Raw genomic sequence first — 23,579 nt, 5'->3', positions numbered from 1 at the left:
GGACTGTGTTCTTTGCCATTGGTTAGAGTCTGGTGACTAATGAAACGCTGCTGCATTCAAGAGCCAATTCCAATAAGAGATCAGCTTGATGACATCCAAACCCCGCGGCTTGATGTGTTTCATTGACGTCTGGCTTCTGCAGGATGTTAGCAGCACTGCCAATTAAAGCTCTCACATCAGCGTGAGACACATTTAAGACACTGTGGGGTGTTCCTCGCACTTGTAAGTCCAGCTGCAGAGTAAGATGAAATCTGGCAAAGCTTGCTTTAAATAAATGATGTCCCTGCATAAATGTGTTTTCAGTCCAACGGCCCAAAGGTCTGATGGACGTCTGGGACCAGATCATCTGTCCACAAACAATTTTTCAACAATCTTCTTCTCTGAAACCATCGGTCAGAATGACTGGGTATTTGTTGTGGACCATCTTTGGGGTAAGGTCTGCCAAGTTTGTTCAAAGAATTAGGAAATATTGATTTGTTTAACATTTTTTTTGAATTTTGGAAATTTTCCAAATCCCCATTGTTTTATAATGGGACATATTTCAAAGTGCTGTAACTTCAAAACAATTGAAGACATTGATATAATTACTATTGTCTATAGATAGGAAGTCACATATGGGCTTTCGTTTGGTGCCATGACCTTTGACCTTGACTGACCTTGAAAGGTCAAACCCAAGGTCATCTATGTCCAGATTTTGAGAAACCTCTTCTCCAAAACAAGGTTATTATCGTTGACAAAAACTAACGAAATGACAAAAACTAGAATTGAAAAAACATTTTCCTTAACTGAAATAAACTATAATTAAAAGAAAAAACAATGATAACTAACTGAAACTGTATTGTGTGTTTACAAAACTAACTAAAACGTATAAAAATTCTGGATAAAATTCCCTTCATTTTTGTCTTTGTCAATGTCGGATTGAAATGAAAGTGATTTCTTTGTCTCTCTCAGTTTTCTGTGCTGTCTCCATACGACACTTTTTGCTCCGTCACTTGTGTTCACTTGTGGTTTCCAGTCGTCTTCTGGTCCCCACTCTACCTGGAAACATGGAGACTAAAGCAGCAGAGTCCTGTCTGGGATTTATTTGAATATGACGACAGAGAAGAAGAGAAAAGAGACTAAACTAAAACTAAGCATTTAGAACAAAATGAAAACTAATAAAAACTAGCAAATCTGCTCTAAAAATGAATTAAAACAAACTGAATTAGAGAAAAAAAAGTCAAAACTAAATAGAACTAAACTATAATGAAAAATCCAGAACTATTAGAACCTTGCTCCAAAACCGTCAGCCAGAATCAGTTGAAATTAATAGCAGAAGTTCTTTGGGGTACGGTCCACCAAGTTTGTTCAAAGAGTTGGGAAATTTTAAATTTTTTTGTATATTTTATTAATTTAAAAATTTTCCAAATCCCCTTTGGTTTCTAATGGAACACATTTCAAAGTGCTCCAACTTGAAAACAGTTCAACATATTGACATAATTATTATTGGCAATAGATAGGAAGTCACATCTGGGCTTTCAATTGTTACCATGACCTTCGACCTTTACTGACCTTGAAAGGTTAAACGAATGTCAATTAATGTCTTTAAGTATGCTGTTGGACTACAGGAGCCTCGGTCCTATTGTTTTCTATAGTACTGATAGTTTCTATACCCTCAGGGGCGGTCATGGCTCAGGAGGCAGAGCAGGGTTCCTTGGGTCAGACACTTCCTGCCTCCACTGTCACTCACACTAGTGTATAAACTAGGGATGTAAACAATTAAGCGACTAACGATTAATTGTTGATAAGAATTTGCTCGATTAAATTCTTAATTGTCGGTTAATTGCCCTTTTCCGCTCGTCCACACCTGTCCGAAGGCTGTTGGTTTGTCCACGCTGCGACACTGTGGCTGGAATAGCCGGTCATGGAACCAGATTATGGTGTTGATGAGTTAGAATGTGTGTGGACATGGAGGAGTTAAACACAGACCGACCGTCTGTTTATGGGAGCGGTGCACCCCCGAATATATACAGGCACAAATGCAGGGTCGGTATCGGAGCGTTTCCCTGGAGGTTGGTCTAGTCCACGGTCACTGAAAAGTTTCACTTTCACTTCTGCGGGGGCACGGACTGCACCGTACCCCCATAGTATTAGAAGGAGGACGGAAAGGGACGCACACACACGGTTACCAACCAACACGCAGGCATCCTCCAGCTGTGCATGTGAGTACCCCCTCCCGATGAAACACATGTGCATGCACCCCACACACATACCAGCGAAAGGTACACGCATGCACCCCCCCCCCCCCCTTCCGCACCGCCACATCAACAGATGAATTCCACAGGAAACACTGACTGTATCTAATGGTTCAATAAATCGATTAAGGAATATGACAAGGTTTTTTCGTGGAGTGTATAATCAATATTTAGCTTTTATTCTTATAAACTGTATTGAAAAAGAAAATCAGGTTCTCAGGAAAATTGCCGCTTATCAATTAATTGTTAATCGATCGAGAAGGGTGACCAACTAACGATTAATGAATTAATCGATGATTTGCATCCCTAGTATGAATGTGTGTGAATGTTCGGTGGTGGTGGGAGGGGCCATTGGGCATGAATTAGCAGCCACGCTTCCATTAGTCTGCCCCAGGACAACTGTGGATACAAATGGAGTTTAATACCAAAGCACTATAGAATTCTAATCCATTATTATTATTATTAGCAGTAGTAGTAGTATTGTTATAACTGTGACTAGGGGTGTAAGAACATATCAGTTCTGCAATATATTACGATATTTCATTTCACAATACTGTATCGATATTAAAAGTACTGTATCGATATTTTTAGGTATTCATTCAAATGTAGATATTGTGGAGGATCATTTTTGTTTTTTTGTTTTTCTTTTTTGTTTATATCTTATTTACTATTATTTAACACTCTTTTATTAAGTAATGTTCATTCCTTTGTTGGGATTGCACAAAAATCCTGTTCTGATGTTAGTTGTGAACTAGTAGAATCTGAACATTTGAACAGGATCTGAAACTGTAATGTCTGTAAAACAGGATTTCAGTTTGAACACAGTTTGAACATTTTGTGATAGAACATTAGATCCTGTTGGGATCAAATACAAATGTGTTTAGTATTTGTGCAGATTTCTGTTGTAATTCAAGGAAATAATCATTTAAAAAAAGAAACAAACAAAAAATTGCCTTTTTAACAGTATCATAATATATCGTGATATATCGTATCATGATCCTAGTTTTGTGATTTGTATCGTATCACCAGATTCTTGCCGATACACAGCCCTTACTGTGACGTAGTCCTAGTGGTGGTATTAATAGGTGAATTAAGTTCAGTAAGTCCCACTGAAGGACCAGGTACCAAATGCACGACCCTAACACTGCGTTACAACTGAAGTAACCCAGAGCAGGATGGAAACTAGCTGTAAAGAAACACTGTTTAGGTGAAATGTGACTCTAAAATAAAACTTTAGTCGACCTGCAGAATCTTGTTGTTTGTTGTCCTATATTTTGTCTTTCCTGTCAGATGTATCCACACACTACTTGGCTCTCTTTTTCTTCTTTTTTGGCTTTTAATTCAATATTTTGCTTCATTTTATTAAGCACATCTTTTTCTTCTCCACTGAAAAACCATCACAGTTGAACAATAGAGAAAAACACACTTGATTTCAGCAGTTTTATCTCCTGTTGAGTTGGCATCGAAGCCACGATTCCTCTCACTTAAGTGGGAGTCACCATCTCGTTTTTTCAATCATTATCTCATAATTCTTTTTCTTCCGAGCCGAGTTAAACATTAGCCGCGCTGAGAGGCTGCTCTATGAAGTTCTTGTGTGATTCGCTGCAGTTGGAGGATAATTTACCTAAAATTACTGCAATGGCAGAGGATTCATTCCCTCTGTTGGGCCCAGTTCAGCGCCACGCTGCGCTTTTGTTCAACTGCCTCATTTTGTTCGACATTTCCCAAATATACTCGGTGCAACTATCCTGAAACCGTCCAAATACATCTGTCTGGTTCCCCTCGTCTAGGCTTTAGAGTTCTGTGTGTTTTCATCTGACACAGGGGGTTTGAGCAGGTCTGGAGTCTTAAAAGGTCTGGAATTTTAAAAAGCTGTTTTCCAGACCTTGAAAAGTCTGGAATTTTGTGTGAAAGTCTTAAAGTATGAAAAAAGTTTGTCATAGTTGAATTTTAGAGTATGTTTAAAAGTACATGATCTTGTGTTTCTGCTGATGATACAGTTCTATACACACATATGGTAACAGCAAGTCAGTGATGAACTGACAAGAAAGAAAGAAAGATAGATAGATAGATAGATAGATAGATAGATAGATAGATAGATAGATAGATAGATAGATAGATAGATAGATAGATAGATAGATAGATAGATAGATAGATAGATAGATAGATAGATAGATACAGGGGTTGGACAAAATAATGGAAACACCTTAAAACATCAACAAAATATAATTTAATATGGTGTAGGTCCGCCTTTTGCGGCAATTACAGCCTCAATTCTCCGAGGTATTGATTCATACAACTTGTGAATTGTTTCCAAAGGAATTTTAAGCCATTCTTCAGTTAGAATACCCTCCAACTCTTTTAGAGACGATGGCGGTGGAAATCGACATCTTACTTGAATCTCTAAAACTGACCATAAATGCTCAGTAATGTTGAGGTCTGGGGACTGTGCCGGCCATACGAGATGTTCAACTTCATTAGAATGTTCCTCATGCCATTCTGTAACAATTCTAGCTGTATGGATTGGGGCATTATCATCTTGAGGTGAAGGTGTTTCCATTATTTTGTCCAACCCCTGTAGATAGAGATAGATAGATAGATAGATAGATAGATAGATAGATAGATAGATAGATAGATAGATAGATAGATAGATAGATAGATAGATAGATAGATAGATAGATAGATAGATAGATAGATAGATAGATAGATAGATAGATAGGTAGGTAGGTAGGTAGGTAGGTAGGTAGGTAGGTAGGTAGGTAGGTAGGTAGGTATTTTATTGATACCGAGGGAAATTCCAGTATTCAGCAGTTTTCCATACAACACAAAACAGAAACCAGACAGACCAAAACACAACAGTGGGTTAGTACCAGGTTAACATTATGGTTAGTGTATATACTGTAAAAAACACTCGCTAAAGAACTACTCTAAAAGCTTCCTGTTGTTAAACGGATCGTTTTAAATGGTAGTTGAATGTGACTTTAAATTTTACAATGTCAGGTGAATATCATACATCATGCATCGTGAACCAAAATGGAGGAGAGGAAAAGTAACATCATTAGTTGTCTGCTTAATCTTTACATTACAAAGTTGTTTTGCTTGAAGAGTCTTTATTTTTGCAAGTCTTAAGTTATATTCTGAGTTATATTTCCCAACTGTATCTTGTATTTTTATTTTAAGAGGTACTGAACAGTCAGGTTTGATTTGTGTATGTGTGTGTGGTTTTGATTGAACTAACACCTGCCTGCAATGAACTAAGAGCAGAGGTCAGATTCTACCTAAAAGATCTATTTTTACATCTTTAGAAAGTAGTTGTGGTAAAGAGAGCGTAGAGCGGAAAAAACTGAATACGAACTAGGCGATTTTTGTGGTCAAGACATGCTAGCCTAACAGTGCAGGTGTTGAGACTTAGATCGCTTTGCAGCTAGACTATGTAGAAAGAGAGTTATTTTATGGGTTTTTTGGGCTTAGATGCCTAACCAGGGTTGATTGACAGGCGTACACAGCACACGCTGAACTTAGATGAACTTTTGTTATAAGCTTTTCTTAGAAATAATGCTGAACAAATGACGTATAACTGATATGCTTTGCCCAGGTGTTATTATTAACCAATTGTGAGTCTTGTAATAATGAAGTCACAGGGAAATGGGAGTCTCCAACAGTCACTAAAGACTATAAAACGTAATGGAGACGCCCTAGGGGGTTTTTGTTTTGACAAGTGTGTGTTTTATAGAGATACTAGTGGTAAACTGCCTTCTCTGATAATTCACAAGTTTTGATTTTTTTGTAAACTTTTGCTGTTTTAATAAACCAGATTTTGTACTAAACTTTTTTAAAACTCAACCCTTCTCTTGGTGAATTTTTCTTCATTCTCCTGTTGTGTTCCCCCGACACTGACTTCAAGTGGTAAGTCCTTTTAAATTGTAGTGTACCCCCCATTCCCAGCAGTTGGGGTTTTCACCCTGGTTCCTTAGATTCTATGGGGCTCCTGGGCAGATAAAGAGACACCATTTTGTCCTTTGCATCACGTTGACGTTTCCTAAAGTAGCGAAGGTCACACTTTTGGTGGAACAAATATGAAAAATATTGGAACAACAGTCTCTTCCTGAGATCCTTGAGTCTACGTGTTTTTACACTGTACGAAACTGTAGCTAAAGACTTCTGATTGTATTTACACGTTTCAGGGCAGTGATCGAAAGTGTAACAGTTCTTTCAGTGTTCTACGGTGGTTTGAAAAGTAGGTGTAGTCCAACTACAGAAGGGGCTTGGGTATTTTACAGTTTCATTGGATCAGTCCTAATGTGGTCATGACTGAGACTGAGACCGAGACCACTCCCCCAAATCTAAGGTCCATGTTACATCATGGTTGAACCCTTACCCCAGTGTTTTCTACTGGCCACAAAGTCCCATGTCAGCGCCACAAACATTACACATATCAAAACTACAAAAGCACTTGGAGAGCGCAGATCTCCACCACCAAAAAACTGAAGTTGGTAAATGCATTGTTACTGTTTTTAACTTTTTCCCATCATGCAGTGTGGTACTGCGCCTCCGGTCAATCGTCATGGGCAACAAAAGGTGATTGTAAGGCTGTTGTATTCAAAATGACTAATATCTAGTAAGTAAGTAGAGCTTTATTTATATAGCATTTTTTAAAACATGTTACAAAGTGCTTCACATAAAGGGGAGACAAAGGGGTGTGGCTTCTATTGTTCTTATTTCCTGTCTGCAGCACTTTGCGCCAAGACAAAGGAATATATTTTTTCCGAATTCAAATCTTGTTATTACGCTGAACGATCACACACACACACAAAAAACCACTGCTACGCTGGTTGAAAGACAGCGTCGCAGGTCAAATCTCCTTAGTGGTCTGAGCCTATTTTGTCTGTTTTCAGTCCTTTTGATTTTGCCTTTATATACTATATAAACAAATGTTTACCATACCCATGTGTGGGATCTGTTTTTTCAGCACAACTTCATCTGTATCATCTGTCTATTATTTTTTTCACTTTAACCTACTATATCTACACAAAAAGACAAAAATGTATATACTTTATTGCATAAATAACACACAGATGCTTAACGAACCTTTTCAAAGACTTTAAAAGTGAATATTGGTTCCAAATATTAGGTATAGAAAATCAAAAGACAGCGTCGCGGGTCAAATCTCAGCGTCAGGGGCCCTGACGTTCAATAACGCCAGCGAGAACCCTTCTACATATATGTCATCCATACATATATATTCATCCATTCTCCAGTAGATGTTGTAATGAAGGGGCGTGTGTTTAAACCCACTGGCCTTTTCCTGTGTGCAGATGGCGCCACTGTTGTCACTTTCTGAAACATGTGGGAAACGTTGTATTAAATGAGTGTTGGCGGTCTCTATCAGCCCAGTCGAACCTTACAGATTTTATCTCCAGACTTCAGAACGTCTTCATGTGGCAGAGGTGACCACACTGTACTGCTGATTAAAGCTTAGTGCTTCTTCTGTCTGACATAACTCATCAACAAAGGGCCGGCGGTACAAAAAAGCAATTGATTTGGTTGGCGGGAGGTCTGAGCTCCAGCTGAAATTGGGCATTAAAATGACACAGTCCATTGCTCCCCACTCGCCATATTCCTGGTGGTGTCAGGGGAGACTCTGAGACTGTATGATTAATGCTTACAGGCACAGACTGGCCTCATTCGCTCCCTGGCTGGTTCTGTACGCCAGTTAGAACGCACAGAACAAACAACGAAACATCACAGCATCTAATGAAACTCCTGTCAATTTGCAGTTTTATTGTGTTATCGCTTACATGACAGTCAGGGATCGTTAGTACAGACTTGTTAATTCAGACGTATGGAATCACCTCCTGAATTCTGACTTTGACGACTGCTGTGATCCACATCCATGTTTCATATCATGGCATTAAAGCAATCGACAAAGTTCTTCCACAGTGTCGACTCTACCTGTCATACTGTATCTGAGTCATTCCATGGCAGTTCAACCTATGGTCCCCACATGACCCCCTCAGAAAATTCTGAAAAAACATTCACACTTGTTCACCTACCAGATAAACGACCACATCCAAAATTTTACTGTCATATCTGTAATAGTTTAGGAGATACAGCCCTCTGAAAATTAATGTTTTTTTTAGTTTTGCAAATTTGCTTTTGGGCCAATTTTGAGCAGCTCTATGTCCTTAAGTATTCCATCCACACTGCTGAAACTGACTGTCTGGGCTGAAACCCCCCTGAAAAGACCAGATTCAGCATCCAAATAATTGTGTGTGCCTTCATGTTTGGTCCATGAGGCCTTGAAATCAGGCCCAAAGGCTCATTCTGCAAATGTCCTCTGTCTTCAGGCTTGTACTGGGACAGAATGGATGAATGGACACACCTCATTTTTTTGCATGGATTCTTCTGGTGCAGATGCAACAATAAACTGCAAAAAGACCACATTTATATGAAAAGTGTTGCTGTGAGGCAATGAAGAAAATGGGTCGATTTCAATTTTTCACCAAAATACTCTTTATTCGAGCACCCAAATGACCATGTGGACAGTTAATGAACATTTTGACATTTTTACCATGTCTTCATATACGTTTCAAGATGTTGTGCACAAAATTTTAGCTTTGGGATAGAACTGGTTCTATTTTTGATATTTCTTTTACTGCATGACTATATTTTCTTCAAATTGTATCCAAACGTAGGTGTAAATGTCATATTTAACAGTAGAATGGCATTGATTATTGCACAAGTTCTGATAATACTGCAGATATTTGAACTATGGTGTGGAACTGCAGGATGGTTCAGATAGAAGAATTCTAGATTTCCCAGAACTAGCTCAGGTTGATGCCTGTAGTAGAGACTTCTGGGAAATTGGATGGAGCTGGTCAGCTGACCCAGTTTCACTTGGGTCAAAGACAGAAATGGAGCTCAGATTTCCCACAGTCACCAATTTTCAGAAAGCCTGCTTGTCTTGATAATGTCTTTCTGTGACATTCATCCTTTCACATCAATCCAACAACACATTTTTCCTCCATGATGAGTGAGTTTGTTCAGGATTATGAATAGAATTCCCAAAATTAGGCTGGACAGCATCATAAAAATTCTGGGAAATCTGGGATGGAATGACCCATCTGGACAAGATCAAGTGGTGACACGGGGACACTTTTCATCTTCAATATTTATTTATTTATTTATTTAATAGGATCCCCATTAGCTCCCACCGTGGTGGTTCCTAGTCTTCCTGGGGTCCAGAATGAAAAGGCTCAAATTCAAATCCACTACATATTGTTATGGAAAAATAATCCTCTACTAATTCATCTTCGATAAAGAAGGGTCAGTTCAAGCGTTCAGTGTCAAAAGAAATCACTTTATTTGGAGCTCCAACAAAGAGATCCCCCTCAGACAAAAGGCTGAGACAGTCTGAACCCAAAAATACAAGTCACAATGTAGTCTTCTGTCTCCCATGAGAAAATTATGGTGTGTGGAAAGTGTTTTGGTTAGTGCCAGGAACTTAGAGATCAGACCCCTTTGAGAACTGTGGGTTTGGCCTTCTACTGTGGACACAACACAGAAGAGGTCCAAACTGCTCTAGAATACACAGTGACATGAAAAGATCTGAAATAGAGTTAGAAGCCTATATGATATATGAAATATATGCAAATATATATGGATATATATATATGGATGTAAGTAATCTAGCCATTACAATATACAAGTACAGATTGAATTTCACACAGAAACTTAGGGAAGACAAAAAGGGTCATCCAGTTCATTTGACTGTACATCTACAAAACATCAAGTTAAGTTAAAATGGGATTTCATTGCTTTTTTAAAAGTGCATGAAGTTGGTAAGTCCTTCAGCTCTTTAGGCAATTCATTCCAAGGTTGAGTGGATCTAAAAAACAGACATTTGTAAAAAAAAAAAAAAAAAAAAAAAAAAAAAAAAGTGTATTGGGACGATTGCTAACTAAAGTGAACTTACAGACAAGTCCAGTATTGTATGAGTGAATTTGATGAGAGTACTTGAGCTTTTCATAAAATGAGCTCGGTTGACCGGTTAAAATAATTTACTTTATAAATATTAATAAGTTATAATACATTTTAACGTCAGTTAAAGGCCATAATAAAGTGCATGCATATCAGTCACACTGGTAGTGTACTGTATTTTTTGGACAATAAGTTGCTCCGGAGTAGAAGTCGCACCAGCCAAAAAATGCATAATAAAGAAGAAAAAAACATGTATAAGTCGCACTGGACTATAAGTCGCATTCTGCATCCTTGCTCTGATAGAGAGGCGGTTGCATTGCATGAAGTGCTAACACCAAGAAGGTCCTCCTGCAAAGTCATTTATATTCGTCTCCTTGGCAACTACCTGGGTGTGGAGACGCAACTGCACTGTTGACCAGCCTCTACCAGCAGCACGTTGTTCAAGCACCCATGTGCCAACTCGTTCCTGTAGCTGTGGCCACCTCGCTTTTAGCCTGCGATTAGCTGTTTTTGTTTTCTTCACTGCAGTCAGAGTAACCTCCGCTTTTCACCAGTCCCTCACAAGTTTCTCACTCACTCCAAACTTTCTTTCTGCAGCTCGATTACCGTTTTCGGCTGCATATTTCACTACTTGCAGCTTGTAATCTGCAGAATATGATTTTCTTTTTGATGGCATTTTTTTTCAGCCCTTCTCAGTTGTGTTTATAAGTTACTGGTAATGCTGACATTTTAAATTTTCAGTGGTACAGAAGTTGCAGGTACAGGTACACAAGCCCAGAGCGCCCTCTTGCGGTTGTCAGTGTGAAAATAACGAACATGTGAAATTATTTAATGTGTTAATAATTTCACATATAAATCACTCCAGAGTATAAGTCGCACCCCCAGACAAGCTATGAGAAAAAGTGCGACTTATAATCAGGAAAATATGGTAGTATGTGTCCTACTGAGTATTAACATGGGTTTAATGGAGCAGAGGGTTTGATGACCGTTGAATATAAGTATTGGAACGGTGTAAAAAGTCAGGTGGATGGATGGTGTATGAACCAGTAGGATGTTGGAATGGGATATGTGTATACACTGAACAAAAATATAAATGCACCACTTTTGTTTTTGCTCCCATTTGTCATGAGCTGAACTCAAAGATCTAAAACTTTTTCTGTGTACACACAAGGTTTATTTCTCTCAAATATTGCTCACAAATCTGTCTAAATTTGTGTTAGTGAACACTTCTTCTTTGCTGAGATAATCCATCCACCTCACAGGTGTGGCAGATCAAGATGCTGATTAGACAGCAGGATTTTTGCACAGGTGTGCCTTAGGCTGGCCACAATAAAAAGCCACTCTAAAATGTGCAGTTTTATCACACAGCACAATACCACAGATGTCACAAGTTTTGAGGGAATATGCAATGGTCATGCTGACTTCAGGAATCTCCACCAGAGCTTTTGCCTGTGAACTGAATGTTCATTTCTCTACCATAAGCCATCTCCAAAGCTGTTTCAGAGAATTCATGAAGAAGACTGTGTGAGGAAAATGGTGGTCACACCAAATACTGACTGGTTTTCTGACCCCCCTGGACCACCCAATACAGTAAAAGTGCACATTTTAGAGTGGCCTTTTATTGTGGCCAGCCTAAGGCACACCTGTGCAATAATCCTGCTGTCTAATCAGCATCTTGATCTGCCACACCTGTGAGGTGGATGGATTATCTCAGCAAAGGACAAAGGAGAAGTGTTCACTAACACAGATTTAGACAAATTTATGAACAATATTTGAGAGAAATAGGCCTTTTGTGTACATAGAAAAAGTTTTAGATCTTTGAGTTCAGCTCATGAAAACTGGGAGCAAAAACAAAAGTGGTGCGTTTATATTTTTGTTCAGTGTACTTCTCATTCAACCACAATCACATTCACTCTATCCGGATGGCACCATTTATCTGGAAAGTAGTTTTTTTTTTTTATTTGAACGATGACAAGCTGAAATGAAATGCGAGTAACAAGGCTATTTTTAGATATAAGGAGTAGAAGGAAAAAGTCAGCTGAAAAATAATTACTCCAGTAAAGTATAGATTACCAAAATTTTAACAAACAGCTCTTAAACTAAACTACTGTGAGCTATTTTTGTTGTAAGGATGTAACGATTACCGGTATAACGATAAACGGCGGTAAAATTCCAGACGGTTAGTATTACTGTTTAAATTTTAATTCTCATGATAACCGTGTTTGATTACTGCACTTTTAGGGAAAAAACCCTCTGTAAAGATCTGCTTTTATGTCAAATATTTGAGTATAGTTTTAATTTATTACAATTTTAATTTTCTATACCTAATATTTGGAATCAATATTCACTTTTAAAGTCTTTGAAAAGGTTCGTTAAACATCTGTGTGTTATTTATGCAATGAATTATATATATTTTTCAGATGGGATTTTATATATTTTTTGTGTTTTTGTCTTTTTCTGTTTTTATAGTAGGTTAAAGTGAAAAAAAGAACAGACAGATGATATAGATGAAGTTGTGCTGAAAAAACAGATCCCAAACATGGGTATAGTAAACATTTGTTTCTATAGTATATAAAGGCCAAATCAAAAGGACTGAAAACAGACAAAACAGGCTCAGACCACTAAGGGTTAATATTGGAATGTTTCTGACACAGAAGGGACATTGTGCCAATTATTTTACTTTATTTTTTTTTAAATACAACTTGGTTAAATTCTTTCTGTGTGTGTATTAGTACTTTCTGAACATTTTAGCACAATTTCAACAATACCGTGATAATAATAATGACCGTGATAATTTTGGTCACAATAACCGTGATATGAAATTTTCATATGGTTCCATCCCTGTTTTGTTATCATTATATTTGTGGAAACAAATGTAACTTTAGTTGGAACGGACATTAAAATGAACAAACTGAAGAAAACAACAGTGGTCTAATAATTGTTTCCGCAACTGTATAACTTTACATAATCAGTTATATCTTAAGTGATAGTGAAATGTTGTAAACAGTTCCATAAAACAGTTCTGAAGCTCAAAAATGAGCCTGTTTGATAAATGACAGGTGGGAGTGGAATGGATGACACTGATGTTGACTTTGGCTGGATCTGGACCATCTGTCTGTTCTGTCAGATTCTTCATTTGTACAGAGCAGTTTCTGAGATGCAGCCCATTTACTCAGGACCAACATTTTTCTTCCTGCAGTGATGTGAGAGGGTTGAGTCTGCAGCGTTTGGGTGAGCGCTGAAGCCTCCCTGCGTTTTCTCCCAGGAGGAGGTCAACGACCTATTGATATGTGTGGTATTCATGTAATACCAGCGCTTTTGTTTATCTCACGTTGTGCAGAAACCTCATTTCTCTGGCCGTACTGGTGATAAATTATGTTTATAGGAATGTGCAGAGAGAATCTATTATGTGGCTGTTTTCAATTCAGTACAGAAAAGGAGAAAAATTGACCTCAAGTCCTTTCAGGCACAATAATAAGCATTTAGTGTCTCATAATAGATTACCAGAGAACGGACACACACAAAATGCAAACAGGCCTGTGAGACATTCTGTTAGTGTTCTGTTCAGCAGCATTGAAGTACACCGAGTTTTACAGCAATCTGCAATTTATTAAAACTGAAAAAAGATGGTAGAAGGTCAGACGCAAGGTTAGAGGTCTAATGTAGTCCAAGTCTACGGTTCAACACAATCAAAACTAAGAAACCGAGGCTACGTTCAGACAGCAGGTCTGGGGTTTTTGGGAGAAATCCAATTTTTTTTATGTGTTCGTTCATATTACACATTAACTCTCTCATGCACATATTTTAACTCACTGTCCAAAGGGTTCTAAAGCTACGATAGTCCAAACCACGAGGGTTCAGTCTGTACTGACCCTCAGACAGACAAGGAACTGTGTGTGTGTGTGTGTGTGTGTGTCGGGGGGGCACATGCACAGTTTGGCTGGGGGGGGGGGGGGGGTCTCGGCTGAACGCGCTTGTTTTTTGGTTGGTAACTGCATCGGTTTCCATCCTACTTCTAATACTGTGAGGGTACGAGGCGCTGCAGTCGGTGCCCCCGCAGAAGTGAAAGTGAAACTTTGTGCTCATTTATCTTTTCTTTACCTCCTGAAGCTTCACAAACTTTCATTAGAGGGGGCAGGACGTTTGTCCTGGACTATTATATATTATACACATGTATAATCAGTCTAATGCGACGGTGATGAGTTTTTTGTATGAAATGTTCGGTGTGGCGGCAAGGATTTTACCATGACACTGCACCACGGCAAAACCTGACCGGCAGAAAAACTGGAAAAATAAAAAAACTGATAACTGCAGAAATCAGATAATGATGGGAGTGTTAGTGTGAATGAAAACAGGTTCAGTCACATAAAGGTCAGATTAATGTGACCTGGACGTTCAGACTGAAGTCACATTAGAAAATATCAGATACAGATCAGATGTAGGACCACATATGAAAGTGGTCTGGGTCAGATTTAGGACCACATATGAAAGTGGTCCGGGTCAGATTCAGGACCACATATGAAAGTGGTCCGGGTCAGATTCAGGACCACATATGAAAGTGGTCCGGGTCAGATTCAGGACCGCATATGAAAGTGGTCCGGGTCAGATTCAGGACTGCATATGAAAGTGGTCCGGGTCAGATTCAGGACCACATATGAAAGTGGTCTGGCTCAGATTCAGGACCACATATGAAAGTGGTCTGGCTCAGATTCAGGACCACATATGAAAGTGGTGTGGGTCAGATTAGTGCTGTTCAGACTGTCTGTACCAGATCAGATCCAGGTCACATATGGACACACTTCCTGCAGTCTGATCGTATCCTTCTAAACCTACAGATGTTTTCTTACCTGACATCCTTTGTGACGTCGTCTGTCGGGGGGGATCTGAGACGATTTCTACATGAAGAGAAAATAAATCCCCTTCTTGTTAAGTCTCCTCTTCCCCAAGATAGAGCAAAGTAGGATTTGAAGGTTGGAATGAAAAGAGAGAGCATGAAAATTCAATCTGCACAGTCAAACTGATGGCAAACCCCTCGATGGCCTGCCACGGAACAGATGGCATTACAATATGAGGACAGCACCATTAACAGATCCATCCATTTGGTGGCTGTGTTGGGAGAGCGGCTGGTGGCTGACTGTGGAGGCTGTTCAGCACCAGCCAAAACCGTCAGATGGCCACTCCACCTTTCATGTGAAAAGGGAGTTGGTTTTTCGCAGAAAAGACAGCATACTCAATGATACATTCTGGGTTCTGCCGTTGCCAAGTGGCATCTCGTCACTTTGTGTCTCATGCTGTCTTTGATTATCACCGAAAACGCCGTGTAGAAAACACGCTCGGTGGCTTATGCCGGCGTTCTGACCGCCACCACGTCCCTGTCGGACCTTTGAATGCACCGTCCTGCACAGAGCTGACAATTACATTCTGTTTTTTTCAGACATCGTCCAGACGTGAGGACCCTGGAGTGGTGTGGACTGAAGTTTCTGGGTAAGTCCAATACTGCATCAGTGTTTCACATCGTCATTCTCTAATTGAACTTAATTAGTATCCCTTCAAAACCTGTCCACCACACTGTACATTTGATACAAAAAATCCCATAGTATTTGACTTATTATATATATGTATGAATATATAAAAGTTGTACTATTTTCTTTTTTTTAACTTTCTATTTGGATATTTAAATTTTTTCCACAGAACTGAACATTCTCTGACCTTAAGAATTAAGACACAAGTAAATGGAATACAGTAGGAATACCATAAGGGGAAATCACAATGAAAATAAATATTTGTTTTTACCAAATAAAATTACAGCTGTACAATGTCAGTCATAGAGAGGCATAACAACCTTATAATAGCTCCCATTCCTTCATCCGTCACCCAGATACAGAGTACTACAGTTCCATCTTTAGTTGTAGACGTGTGGTCACTCGCTCCATAGTGCAGACCTTTTCCAGTCTCTGTACCCACTCAGTTATGACACTTATGCCATTTTCAATAAGAAGCCGTGACTTCTGTGCCACTGGACAATTTTTACTCCCTAAGATTTATGCACATGCTCCAAACTGTGAGGCATGCATAAATGCATTCATTTGGATGTAAACAACCAGTAATGAAACCTGTTGTACTGAATTAGCCCCATTTATTTATTATTTACTAGAGTAAATTTAACTTTATTTGGATATTCAAAAGTACACAGTTAATGGAGGTCAAAATAATACAGACCTGAGTAGGTGGACTGGACCAGAATAGGTGGACTGGACTATTAAATGGTATTATTAAATTATTAAATGCTGTTGCAATGTAGTTATTTTCTTTCCTTAAAAATGCAGAACAGCCCCCCCCCCCCCGACACAGTTTGTGTGTATCTCAGACATCACATGAACTCCGTACACAGCCGACTGCTGCAGTTTGTCATACTTATGTATATTTGCTCATTGGTCATATTAAACAGTAAGTTGATAGGACCAATATTTTGGGAGATATTAGTCATTTTGGAATACAGTCGCCTTACAATCATGTTGCTATGGCCATGATGGACGATGGGAAGTGCAGAGCCACACTGTATGACAGGAAATGAAGTTAAAAACAAGAACGCCGCGTTTACTAACTTCAGTCCGTAGATGTTGGTATTAATATGTTAATTGCTGTTAATGATTTACCAAACAATTTTTATGTCAGGAATAAAAAATATATAAACTAGAAAAGCAGACCTCCACCAAGGCAGATCAGTGTCCCCGCCACCACCACCACCCCACCCCCCAGATCACCACCAAAATTTAATCATTTGTTCCTTGTGCCAGTATCAACATTTCCTGAAATTTTCATCCAAATCCGTTCATAACTTTTTGAGTTCTCTTGCACACAGACAGACAGACAGACAAACAAACCAACATCGACAAAAGCAGAACCTCCTTGGTGGAGGTAAATATAGACTAACATATTTTCCCAAAAGTCAGCTCACCCCAGCTAGTGCTCTCTCTCTCTCTCTCTCTCTCTCTCTCTCTCTCTCTCCCTCTCCCTCCACACAGACACACCACAGGTGTTAGTGTCAGACTGCAGTGGAAGCTCAGTTTCCCCTAAAATGACTCCCATTAAATGCTCAAATCTGTTCAGTTGTTTTCATTTCATTGACTCCAAATGTGTTGGAACACGTTCATCTCTCAGACCAGTTGGTTCAGAATCAGTTTGATCCCAGATCAGTGGACTGGATGTTGTTCACTTCTCCTCCATTCCCGTGTCTGTGTTTGTTCATTCCATCTCTGCTCAGTGCATTTGTCGTAGACGCTCAGCGTCCATGCACTTCAATGGGACTGAGTGGAACTGCTGGAAACTGACTCTAAACTGGACATGTTGGATGCTCAGCGTCTCTGGGGGTGAATGGAGCTGTGGGCGGAGCTCGGCTGGGCCGGACGCTGAGCTTCCCCATGCTGATTGGAGGATTGGTCCAAAGGCTGAATCCTGTTTGACTGACAGCTGTTTTCAGATCTGCTCCTTCACTGACACAGTTCAGTTTAATACCGTCACACATTCTGCTGTGGAATCACACAAACCAAATGAACTGTTCATTTACTGACCTGAAAGAAAACACACTCATTGGACTTCCTTGTTTCAATTTAACATAATTTCAGCGTTTTCTTGTTTCAGTTCCATAATTTAATCATTTCTTGTTCAGTTTAATATTGTTTTGTAGATAGTTAAATCAGTCAGACTGTCGGCTGGGTCGCAGTGAAAGGAGCGTCTGTAGTTTCAAAGGCTCCAGTTCTACACCTGTAACCCACTGGGCCAAGGCCGTCTGAGCAGACCAGCTCTGCTGGACATTCAGAGGACACTGGTCCAGTCCTGGAAAAGACACCTACTGGTACGATAAGGACACTGAGCATTTTCTGAAAAAGGAACGGAGGGACGAATTTATGTTTAAATAACTTGACAATTTTTTTGATGTAAGCCGACAGTGAGCTTCCCCTGAAAGACGAGCAGCCACCACTGATACACACACACACACACGTGTGTGTGTGTATATATATATATATATATATATATATATATATATATATACAGTACAAGCCAAAAGTTTGGACACACCTTCTCATTCTTCGCATTTTCTTTATTTTCATGACTATTTACATTGTAGATTCTCACTGAAGGCATCAAAACTATGAATGAACACATGTGGAATTATGTACTTAACAAAAAAGTGTGAAATAACTGAAAACATCTCTTATATTCTAGTTTCTTCAAAGTATCCACCCTTAGCTCTGATGACTGCCTTGCACACCCTTGGCATTCTCTTGATGAGCTTCCAGAGGTAGTCACCTGAAATGGTTTCCACTTCATAGCTGTGCCTTGTCAGGGTTACTTAGTGGAATTTCTTGCCTTATTGATGGGGTTGGGACCATCAGTTGTGTTGTGCAGAAGTCAGGTTGATGCACAGCTGACAGCCCTATTGGACAACTGTTAGAATGCATATTATGGCGAGAACCAATCAGCTAAGTAAAGACAAACGAGTGGCCATCATTACTTTAAGAAATGAAGGTCAGTCAGTCTAGAAAACTGCAAAAACTTTGAATGTGTCCCCAAGTGCAGTCGCAAAAACCGTCAAGCGCTCCAACGAAACTGGCTCACATGAGGACCGCCCCAGGAAAGGAAGACCAAGAGTCACCTCTGATGCTGAAGATAAGTTCATCTGAGTCACCAGCCTCAGAAATCGCAAATTAACAGCAGCTCAGATTAGAGACCAGATGAATACCACACAGAGCTCTAGCAGCAGACACATCTCTACAACAACTGTTAAGAGGAGACTGCGTGAATCAGGCCTTCATGGTCAAACAGCTGCTAGGAAACCACTGCTCAGGAGAGGCAACAAACACAAGAGATTTATTTGGGCCAAGAAACCCAAGGAATGGACATTAGACCAGTGGAAATCTGTGCTTTGGTCTGATGAGTCCAAATTTCAGATCTTTGGATCCAACCGCCGTGTCTTTGTGTGACGCAGAAAAGGTGAACGGATGGATGCTACATGCCTGGTTCCCACCGTGAAGCATGGAGGGGGAGGTGTGATGGTGTGGGGGTGCTTTGCTGGTGACGCTGTTGGGGATTTATTCAAGATTGAAAGCAACCTGAATCAGCATGGCTACCACAGCATCCTGCAGTGACATGCCATTCCATCCGGTCTGCGTTTAGTTGGACCATCATTTATGTTTCAACAGGACAATGACCCCAAACACACCTCCAGGCTGTGTGAGGGATATTTGACCAAGAAGGAGAGTGATGGAGTGCTGCGCCAGATGACCTGGCCTCCACAGTCACCGGACCTGAACCCAATCGAGATGGTTTGGGGTGAGCTGGACCGCAGAGTGAAGGCAAAAGGACCAACAAGTGCTAAGCATCTGTGGGAACTTCTTCAAGACTGTTAGGAAACCATTTCAGGTGACTACCTCTGGAAGCTCATCAAGAGAATGCCAAGGGTGTGCAAGGCAGTCATCAGAGCTAAGGGTGGATACTTTGAAGAAACTAGAATATAAGAGATGTTTTCAGTTATTTCACACTTTTTTGTTAAGTACATAATTCCACATGTGTTCATTCATAGTTTTGATGCCTTCAGTGAGAATCTACAATGAAAATAGTCATGAAAATAAAGAAAATGCAAAGAATGAGAAGGTGTGTCCAAACTTTTGGCCTGTACTGTATATGTGTGTATATAATTGTGTGTGTGTGTGTATATATATATATATATATATATATATATATATGTATGTGTGTGTATATATAATTGTGTGTGTGTGTATAAATATATATATATGTATATGTGTGTGTGTGTATATATAAAATCAAAGATGTAACAATGACAACAATAGAAAATCAACAAAATGAACAGAAATGTGTGATTATTGCTGATTCTTTGGCTCAAAACAGTTAAATTCAGGAAGTTCTATCAGTCCTTTAACCTTATAAAACTCGTGACTTCCTCGTCTCGTAAACATGCTAAATTTAATTCCTGTTTTTTTTTTCAACTGATTATGTGGCTGTAAGCGTCAGGATCTGGATGAGTGCAATTAGAAAACTGTACCGTTGTTCCTCCTTGAATGCACTCATACTGTGGAGAAAACATCTCAAGTGACGAGGAGATGTGTTTTGGCACAAAAGGATGGGATGATCTCATTAACCTCGTGTGTTCCAGCATGTTCTGAAATCCCTCTCGCTCATACTCATTTTTAACGGGGACTCGGTCACTCCCAGTAATTACAGGAATTGTGTAATAGAGTCGGAACCATCAGAACCTCTGCTGGAACAGAGCCACACATCCATTTAGCAGCATCATCAGTGGGCACCCAGTGTTCCACAGATCATATTACCATCAGTCTTTTGTTCAACATTTTTGCTTTAGCAGGAGTTGAAACTAACACAAAGCACACTCTGTTTTTTTTTTCTTGCAGGGACTGAAAGTGCTGAAACCCTAATGGATGTCATCATATCTTATATTAGTATCTGTTTGCCGCTGTCTCTGGGGCTTCGTATCTGTAGGAGGGTTCCATGAGCTCTGGATCTGATTTTTTTTTTTCGTAGTAATGTTTTATCCCTGGCACAAACCGCATGACTCTGAAAACCCAGAATAAAAAACTAAAGTGGAAGGTTTCTATCAAAATATTCATGTGTATGAGATAGAAATGCATTCATATTAGACTGTAGTTTGTGTGTGTGGCGTCAGTGAATCCAGAACGTTTAAACCCGTCCTTGTGTTTTTGTTGTGGTGTCACACAAGTCATGATCAATGACACTTGAGCTGGAAATTGATCTGGTTTTCAGGTCGAGGTTTGAAAACTTGAGGAGGCCCTGCACACACAGAAGAACACCTCCTCTAGACTGATCTCAGTAAATGCTGTTGTATGTCACGTCAGTTCTTACGACATTTGGGGTGCTTTACCTACGCATTTTTGACCTTTCGCGTGTTATTCAATGGCATTTGGTCATGTGTCAATTTACACCAAGATCTCCGGTTCACATAACTCTAACTCTAAACCCTAACCCTCAGTACGGGATATTTGATGCATCCATTCAGGTTGGACAGGAGGCTAATAATAGTGTGAACCAAGGTTATTATCGTTAACGAAAACTAACGAAATGACGAAAACTAGAATTGAAAAAAACATTTTTGTTAACTGAAATAGAATTAGAATTGCCTTTATTGTCATTTGACAGTACAAAGTACATCAAACGAAATTGAGTTCGATGATTAGGGACATCGGGCCGCTGCTCCTACTAGAGCGCTGCCACAAACCCTTTTCTTCGAAAAAAGAATTACAGCGGAGATAATGCAAGCACATACAGGGTGGGGAAGCAAAATGTACAATATTTTGAGGCAGGGATTGAAAGACAGTGTATGACCAATTAGTTTATTGAAAGTCATGAGAATTTATTTGCCACAAGAAAATGTCCATAATAGAAAATGTTTTTATTCTATGTGTCCTCCTTCTTTCTCAATAACTGCCTTCACACGCTTCCTGAAACTTGCGCAAGTGTTCCTCAAATATTCGTGTGACCACTTCTCCCATTCTTCTTTAATAGTATCTTCCAGACTTTCTGGTAATAGTTTTGCTCATAGTCATTCTCTTCTTTCCATTCTAAACAGTCTTTATGGACACTCCAACTATTTTGGAAATCTCCTTTGGTGTGACGAGTGCATTCAGCAAATCACACACTCTTTGACGTTTGCTTTCCTGATTACTCATATGGGCAAAAGTTTGTGAAAAGGTATGGATAATAGTGTTAGGTATGATTATGACATCAGTATATGTTTGGGTTCAAAACAACTGACGTAGTGTCTGCTGAGAAAAAACAACTAAATGTTCATTGTACATTTTGCTTCCCCACCCTGTACATCACATACATAAGACATAAGACATTATAAACACAGTACACGTGGTCACATGATGGAACTTTTTCAATGGATTTGGTTGTGTGTGTGTGTGTGTGGGGGGGGGGGGGGGCAGGAAGAGAAGAAGAATGTTGTGAAGCAGACGGAGGTGGGGGGGAGTTAAATGCTTGTATGTGTTGAGTCCTTGAAGGTCTGTTTGTGTCTGAAAAATAAGAGACACAGACTTCTGTCCTTTATCAGTTCATCAGTAAATAAAAACTATAATTAAAAGAAAAAAACAATAACTAACTGAAACTGTATTGTGTACTGTAAACTAAAACGGATAAAAGTTATGGATAAAATTCCCTTCGTTTTCGTTTTTGTCAGTGGCGGTTGGATATGAAATTGATTTATTTCACTCCATCAGTTTTAGCTGTTGGCACCATACGGTACTTCACGGTCTGACACCTGGTTTAGAGTCGGAAACATCGAGACTAAAGCAGCAGAGTCCAGTCTGGGATTTATGTGAACAGGACAGCAAAGAAGAGAAAAGATGAAAAAAACTAAAACTAAGCATTTAGAAAAACAAAAACTAATAAAAACTAGCAAACCTGCTCTAAAAACAAATTACAACTAACTGAATTAGAGAAAAAAAGTCAAAACTAAATAAAACTAAACTAGAATGAAAAATCCAAAACTATTAGAACCTTGGTGTGAACATACACGCAGAAAACTTATAGGGCCAGATCTACTGAGGTCCCAGTATGCGTGTACTAATTTGCATGTGCTAATTTGTTTGTGCAATCTAGAATTTTGCGTGTGGGGTTGAACCGCGGTTTGCAGGTGATTTACTCCGATTGTTTGTGCAAATGTCAACAGGTCAAAGTCTTACAGACCGCCCTGTTTAAATGAGGATTTTGTGTGCACTACTGGAGACAATACACTGGAAAAACTGCTGTGGGATAAACCAGCACTAATGAGAACAGTGACGGAATGATCCAGACACATGGAAATGTAACGTTGGAGGGGTTTAGTCATAGCAGGTATTACATGACTCATTCATTCATTTATTTTTCATGTTAAAGGTGGTGGTGGTGGGGGGGTAGTTGCATTGACTGTCAGGTGCACATAATTTAGTCCCACTGTAGCCTCATGTTGGCGTGTATTTTTTATCACCATCAGGAGTGGAAAAGAGTCCTGTGAAGTGTGTGTGCGTGTGTGTGTGTGTGTGCGTGCGTGCGTGGGGGGGGGCATATGTCCCAATTATTTTTTCTTCCGTCACTCCAAAAATGTTCACACAAGGGTGAAAAATGCGTTCTCTGCATCTTGTTTCATCATTTCGATGTCTCCTAAGTAGGGCTGTTAGAAAATATCGATTCTGCAATTTATCGTGATATTTCATTTCACAATACTGTATCAATATTTAAAAGTACTGTACCGATATTTTTAGGTGTTTATTCAAATGCAGATACGGCGAAGGTTCATTTTTGTTTTTTGGTTTTCTTTATTGTTTCTAT

At 39.4% G+C, this 23,579-nt stretch overlaps 1 long non-coding RNA gene across 1 annotated transcript; it reads left to right on the top strand.

Moving 5' to 3' along the window:
- The first annotated feature begins 1,405 nt into the window (after positions 1–1,405).
- On the top strand, positions 1,406–21,118 carry LOC115411792 (uncharacterized). Its single transcript, XR_003934264.1, has 3 exons — positions 1,406–1,623; positions 5,204–5,209; positions 21,107–21,118. It is a non-coding gene; the product is annotated as an uncharacterized LOC115411792 (long non-coding RNA).
- The last annotated feature ends 2,461 nt before the right edge of the window (positions 21,119–23,579 follow it).

This window comes from Sphaeramia orbicularis, chromosome 21 (assembly GCF_902148855.1).
Source record: "Sphaeramia orbicularis chromosome 21, fSphaOr1.1, whole genome shotgun sequence".
NCBI lineage: Eukaryota > Metazoa > Chordata > Actinopteri > Kurtiformes > Apogonidae > Sphaeramia > Sphaeramia orbicularis.
Note: the sequence above shows the minus strand (reverse complement) of the source record. Positions and strands in the feature narration are given on the sequence as shown.